Source organism: Schistocerca cancellata, chromosome 7 (assembly GCF_023864275.1).
Source record: "Schistocerca cancellata isolate TAMUIC-IGC-003103 chromosome 7, iqSchCanc2.1, whole genome shotgun sequence".
Classification (NCBI taxonomy): Eukaryota; Metazoa; Arthropoda; class Insecta; order Orthoptera; family Acrididae; genus Schistocerca; species Schistocerca cancellata.
Window position 1 is genome coordinate 68,035,013 of NC_064632.1, and position 6,875 is coordinate 68,041,887.

Sequence of the window (6,875 nt, forward strand, 5' to 3'; positions counted from 1 at the left end):
TAATGATCTTTACTCCCTGTATTTTACCCTTGTCACCTTCAGAATTTGAAAGAGAGTATTCCAGTTAACATTGTCAAAAGCTTTCTCTAAGTCTCCAGTTCTAAAAACGTAGGTTTGCCTTACCTTAACCTATCTTCTAAGATAAGCCGTAGGATCAGTATTGCCTCACTTGTTCCAATATTTCTACAGAATCCAAACTGATCTTTCCCGAAGTCGTTTTCTACCAGTTTTTCCATTCGTCTGTAAAGAATTCGTGTTAGTGTAGGACGTTACGATCTGTGAAACCTAGACCCACAGCCATAGTTTGTGTGAAAGAGTCATGGTGATTAAGGAACTTGCGAACACAAATCTGACAATGCATGAGGATTTCACTGCTGAAAGATAAAAATTTTGGATGTAGTATCCGAACGTGGGCTCCATAGCATGTGAACAAGAGATGACAGGATAATGGTGCAGATAAAGCCTGGAAAAAAGCAGTGTAAATGAACTCTTAAGTCTGTGGTGTAGGAGCTACGAACTTGTCTAGGTATGCAGCCACTAGTTCTACCAGTATTGATACTTCAGAACACAGCTGACCATTACTTTCAACTCATTTCGACGAACTCCGCCATATATTTCAGAATATCGACATCTGTGTCTTTCTTCTAACAAAGTGGACACCTTGCTCAAGCCAGGTATGCTCCCCAGTTCAGTAAATATAAACTTCGTAGTCCTAAGATACCACAGAAGAAACGGATGAAGAGGTGGAGTAGCGGCATACAAAATCTTGGGCTTAATATCCACAGTGCTATTTGAATGCAACAGTAATGAAGACAAATGTGTCGAATATACATTCGCAAATATCAGATCTTTTAACAAAATTTGCCTAATCCACGTCCTCTACAGCCACCTTAAAGCAGATGGGATAGCTTGTTTCAAAACCGACCTTTCAAAATTCGATTCGACTTAGGAGCCCACAAATAATGCTAGTAACACACAAATATTCTGCCAGTTCACTCTGAAATTCAAATGTGTAGTTTCTTCTACAAATATCACATCATTTCAGCTTGTACCTACCCATGACGCAGTCTATAGTCATACTCTCATACATGTCACGAAATCCATAACCAAAGAAATTCGTAGCTGGAATCAGCTCATAAAATCATATTCACGACTAATTCTCTAAAATATTCCTGGAATAAATTGTAACTGACAACATACAGAGACTTTAAGTGTATCCTTGTACCTGAAATTGCAGTGGAGGCACAAGACCCTAGTTTGAGAGACGACTTCCATTCCATTCCTGGACTTGAAAGACAAACTCTATGAATTTACTACCAAACTAAATTGATTTCACAATATATATGCTACCCCAAAGGCCGGAAACCTGTAGGGAAAACTTGCCCCTTGGCCAACGGAAGAACTAAAACGGTTCATGAATCTCAGAGACACTGCATATCACAATTACAAACGACCTCCTACCATTGAAAATGAAACTAATTACAAGCAGAAAGCAAACAGATTAAATTAATCTGAGAGAAACGATAACTAAGGCATGTCAATACATTAATCTGAAACTTAAAGACCAGATGTTATGCTGAAAAGCTTGTGTGATCTAGAAAAGTATAGGCAAAGTAGAGGCTGCTGACCCCTTGGTCCCAACCAAGGAAGTAGACCAGTACTTGACTTTAATGATAAGCTTCATTGAACCATAAACGTAGACTTACTGATTATTTTACAGAAGTAAATGATGGTAGCCGTGCATTATTCTGTCTTGAGGTGACGACGCCAACAAAAAATCCTTCATATCAGCATTTGCTGTACAGGACAACGTAGCAGTCCAAATGATCAAGCTTGTTGTTGACCCCCTACTGCTCACAACAACTACTGCTCCCAAACCTTGAAGCTCCTGCCTGGACAACACAGTGGAAATACTTGTTCCCATTATAATACAAGCAATACAGCTCCGATTGCTAAGAAGAGTAGCTGGATGCATTCTTGATGATATTATTACCAGTGAGCAGAAAATATTTAGACAGACTGAGGAAAATCAACAGTTTCAACTAAGAGGGCGTAACAGGCAAATACCTAACACATGCAGAGAGAAGAAGAAGAGATAGCGTGTTAAAAATACACTCCTGGAAATGGAAAAAAGAACACATTGACACCGGTGTGTCAGACCCACCATACTTGCTCCGGACACTGCGAGAGGGCTGTACAAGCAATGATCACACGCACGGCACAGTGGACACACCAGGAACCGCGGTGTTGGCCGTCGAATGGCGCTAGCTGCGCAGCATTTGTGCACCGCCGCCGTCAGTGTCAGCCAGTTTGCCGTGGCATACGGAGCTCCATCGCAGTCTTTAACACTGGTAGCATGCCGCGACAGTGTGGACGTGAACCGTATGTGCAGTTGACGGACTTTGAGCGAGGGCGTATAGTGGGCATGCGGGAGGCCGGGTGGACGTACTGCCGAATTGCTCAACACGTGGGGCGTGAGGTCTCCACAGTACAACGATGTTGTCGCCAGTGGTCGGCGGAAGGTGCACGTGCCCGTCGACCTGGGACCGCACCGCAGTGACGTACGGATGCACGCCAAGACCGTAGGATCCTACGCAGTGCCGTAGGGGACCGCACCGCCACTTCCCAGCAAGTTAGGGACACTGTTGCTCCTGGGGTATCGGCGCGGACCATTCGCAACCGTCTCCATGAAGCTGGGCTACGGTCCCGCACACCGTTAGGCCGTCTTCCGCTCACGCCCCAACATCGTGCAGCCCGCCTCCAGTAGTGTCGCGACAGGCGTGAATGGAGGGACGAATGGAGACGTGTCGTCTTCAGCGATGAGAGTCGCTTCTGCCTTGGTGCCAATGATGGTCGTATGCGTGTTTGGCGCCGTGCAAGTGAGCGCCACAATCAGGACTGCATATGACCGAGGCACACAGGGCCAACACCCGGCATCATGGTGTGGGGAGCGATCTCCTACACTGGCCGTACACCACTGGTGATCGACGAGGGGACACTGAATAGTGCACGGTACATCCAAACCGTCATCGAACCCATCGTTCTACCATTCCTAGACCGGCAAGGGAACTTGCTGTTCCAACAGGACAATGCACGTCCGCATGTATCCCGTGCCACCCAACGTGCTCTAGAAGGTGTAAGTCAACTACCCTGGCCAGCAAGATCTCCAGATCTGTCCCCCATTGAGCATGTTTGGGACTGGATGAAGCGTCGTCTCACGCGGTCTGCATGTCCAGCACGAACGCTGGTCCAACTGAGGCGCCAGGTGGAAATGGCATGGCAAGCCATTCCACAGGACTACATCCAGCATCTCTACGATCGTCTCCATGGGAGAATAGCAGCCTGCATTGCTGCGAAAGGTGGATATACACTGTACTAGTGCCGAAATTGTGCATGCTCTGTTGCCTGTGTCTATGTGCCTGTGGTTCTGTCAGTGTGATCATGTGATGTATCTGACCCCAGGAATGTGTCAATAAAGTGTCCCCTTCCTGGGACAATGAATTCACGGTGTTCTTATTTCAATTTCCAGTAGTGTATTATGATTTTCTTAAGTAATTGTGATTTTAATAAGTTTCGTAATTACATATAAAACTCTGGTCTGATGTAAGAGGGGTCGTAAAGGCATTAATCAAAAATGGCTCTGAGCACTATGCGACTTAACTTCTGAGGTCATCAGTAGCCTAGAACGTAGAACTACTTAAACCTAACTAACCTAAGGACATCACACACATCCATGCCCGAGGCAGGATTCGAACCTGCGACCGTAGCGGTTGCTCGGCTCCAGACTGCAGCGCTAAAGGCATTAATCTGCCCAAATTAAATGAATAGTTAAAAAATTTTACATAACATACAAGTTGTCCCAGGATGAATGGTCAATATTCAGGGATGATAGGAATGATCATTTGAAGCGCAAAACTTCATGTGGATATATGCAATATACTGAATGGTTTCCCAGATAGAACATAGTTACTTTACATTGTTATTTGTTTTCTTTATTATTCAGTACATTGTCAGTGTTTGCAATTAATCACAATAGCGTAGGTGAAGTCGAGATAAATAATTTGATACAGAACATTTGGTCTATCAAATGGTTCAAATGGCTCTGAGCACTATGGGGTTTAGCTTCTGATGTCATCAGTCCCATAGAACTTAGAACCACTTAAACCTAACTAACCTAAGGACATCACACACATCCATGCCCGAGGCAGGATTCGAACCTGCGACCGTAGCGGTCGCGCGGTTCCAGACTATAGCGCCTAGAACCGCTCGGCCACCCAGGCTGGCTTGGTCTATCAAATCGGGAAACTACCTCAAATTGGTTTACAAAACCTACCTAGATCTCAGTGCATGTGCATCATGCAACATTTTCATTATTCTCTCTTTCTCTTGATGCAAACTGTAAAGCCTAGAGAAATAATGAATAGGGCCCTTTCTATAGGAAATTTTGTACTGCAGCACATTTTCGCTATAGGTCGTGGATTTCGCGTAATTCAAGGAAAATGTTCAAATGCAACTTTAAATGTTTTCTGTCTCAGAAACAATTTGGAGTAGGGCATATGATGATGTTTAGTTTTTTGCTTCAAACGATCGGTCCTGTCATATGTATGAACACTGACCTTTCTTCCTGAGACAGCCTGTGCACATGGACTATCCTGTTAAAATAAGTATGTGTTACACATAACGTTATTTTTTATAAAACACTGAGCTCAGATCAAGAGGTGCTCAGACAGGAAAGCGAGTTGCAGGCTGTATTACCATGCCAAGAATGCAAAGAACGAAGTGACACCTCAAGTCGCCATGTGATCTGTTCCGTGTGATCTTATCTGTGATAGTAGTGGGGAGCAGTGAGCTACCTTGCAATCCAATCCATAAGAGTGGTGAGGAGAAGTGAGCTACCTTGTAATCCGATCCCTAAGAATGGTGGGAGGCAGTGAGCTACTGAGCTCCTTGTGATCCAACCCCTGAGGGTGGCAGGGAGCAGTGAGCTTGTGAGATGGCTTTTGGTCCGATAGGTGAGAATGGTGGGAACGCCAGGCTATTGGAGGAGAGTGATGCCTGCATCACTTTGTGATATGCTCACAGTTGCTGAAGACTACAGTTTATATGACTGCTGACAACACATTCCAAGAACGATGCTAAGTCAAAGGATAAGAAATAACAACTCTCTCTAAAGTATAAACGTTTATTGGGCTTCTGAAATTTGAGGTTTTCTTTTCAAATCGAGAGAAGAAACACTACCCCTGAAGTGTTTCCTACGTTAATGTATCACTATAAAGGACTGGTAATTCGCTAGTCTCTGTAGCTGTGCAATCAATGAGGCGGACAGCGAAGTAACAGGACCTGGGTTAGCTACTCGGCTGGGTCAAAGCTTTTTTCCTCTCTTGGAGACTGGGTGTTGTGTTGTGCTTATTTTCGTACCGTCGTTAAGTGGCAAGATGACTGAATGGGCACGGCTGTCAGGCCAATAAATTGAATAAGAAAATGGAACTTACTTTATAGTCTGTTGTTTTCATGGATGAGAAAAGCTTAACATACTAATAAGGTATGCTAATCCACATATGCACATTGTTTATAACACATGTTTTGTAGCTTGGCAAACATTTTCCTGAGGATGTGGCATGGGGTGCCATTGCACTGGCCTACTGCAGAATTTTCATTCTGCTCATTACAGCCACCAGAGATGCATTTTGAAATCACATGAGCTACCATTCATTTTTTATGAATCACGCATCACCTTCTCTTAGAAGGATCTGGCTCTTTGAATCAATTCAGGAGCAGACTGCCGATCTCTAATCTGTAGTAATTAGCTGTGGTGGGCGTGGTGTGGCTGGCGGGGATTGACCAGCTGTGTTGGTGACAGGTACTGTCGAGAAGGAAATATGGGAGCTGTACACAGTACTATCGAGTTGTTGAAGGGATGATATCCTTAGGTTATTATTTGATTAGATCTGGGGGTAGCTGCTTGCAGAACCCCATTGATTATATGCAGCGTGGTAGAGAGACTAGCAATGGGTGTGGCTTGGTTGACTGAGCTCCACCACTAGCTAGGGACAGACTCGTCATCTGAGAGCCAGATGCAGTAATACAAGTGTCGGCATGGAGGTTGAACAAGTGTCATTAAATGTCAACACTGATCTCCCACAAGATGGTAAGACTGCTTACATGTCTTGGGTCCAGACGATGTTTCGTAGGTGGGTTGATTTGGTTCGTTGCAGTATGAGTTGGCAGCTAATGCCATGTGGCGACGAGGGTTTCGAGTGTGCGAGTGTGCTCATGGGAGACTGGAAGAAGTCACTTTCGCTCACACTTTCTTGTTTGACATACTCAGGCAGTTCGTGAAGAACACTATCAAGCCCAGTGAAAGGTCTGAGGTCTGAAAATTCCCTTTGGTCACTGGTATCCGTTGTCCTCGTGGCACCGATCGGAGTGGCCGAGCGGTTCTAGGCGCTGCAGTCTGGAACCGCGTGATCGCTACGGTCGCAGGTTCGAATCCTGCCTCGGGCATGGATGTGTGTGTTGTCCTTAAGTTAGTTAGGTTTCAATAGTTCTAAGTTCTATGGGACTGATGATCTCGGTAGTTAAGTCCCATAGTGCTCAGAGCCATTTGAACCATTTGTCCTGGCGGCAGTTTGCATTTTCATTATAAACGTGGTGGATATACTGTCGCCTGGGATCAACACTGTGTGAGTAACAGGTGGCTGGGGGTGAGTAGTATAATATGCAGACACCATGGTGAAGTATTCCACATTCTTTTGTCTTGAACATAAACCGAACATATATAAGAAACACTTGTGTGATACACACATTTCGAGACAAAAGTGGGAACTGGCGATCAAATATCGTGAACTTAAGCTACAATCCATAGTTGCTGCATG

The 6,875-nt window shown here is 44.8% G+C and overlaps 1 non-coding gene across 1 annotated transcript; it reads right to left on the reverse strand.

Annotated features, from left to right (window-relative positions):
- Positions 1 to 4,196: 4,196 nt before the first annotated feature.
- Positions 4,197 to 4,280, reverse strand: Trnas-gga (transfer RNA serine (anticodon GGA)). Its single transcript is given in 2 exon segments — positions 4,197 to 4,231; positions 4,241 to 4,280. It is a non-coding gene; the product is annotated as a tRNA-Ser (tRNA).
- Between the last annotated feature and the right edge of the window lie 2,595 nt (positions 4,281 to 6,875).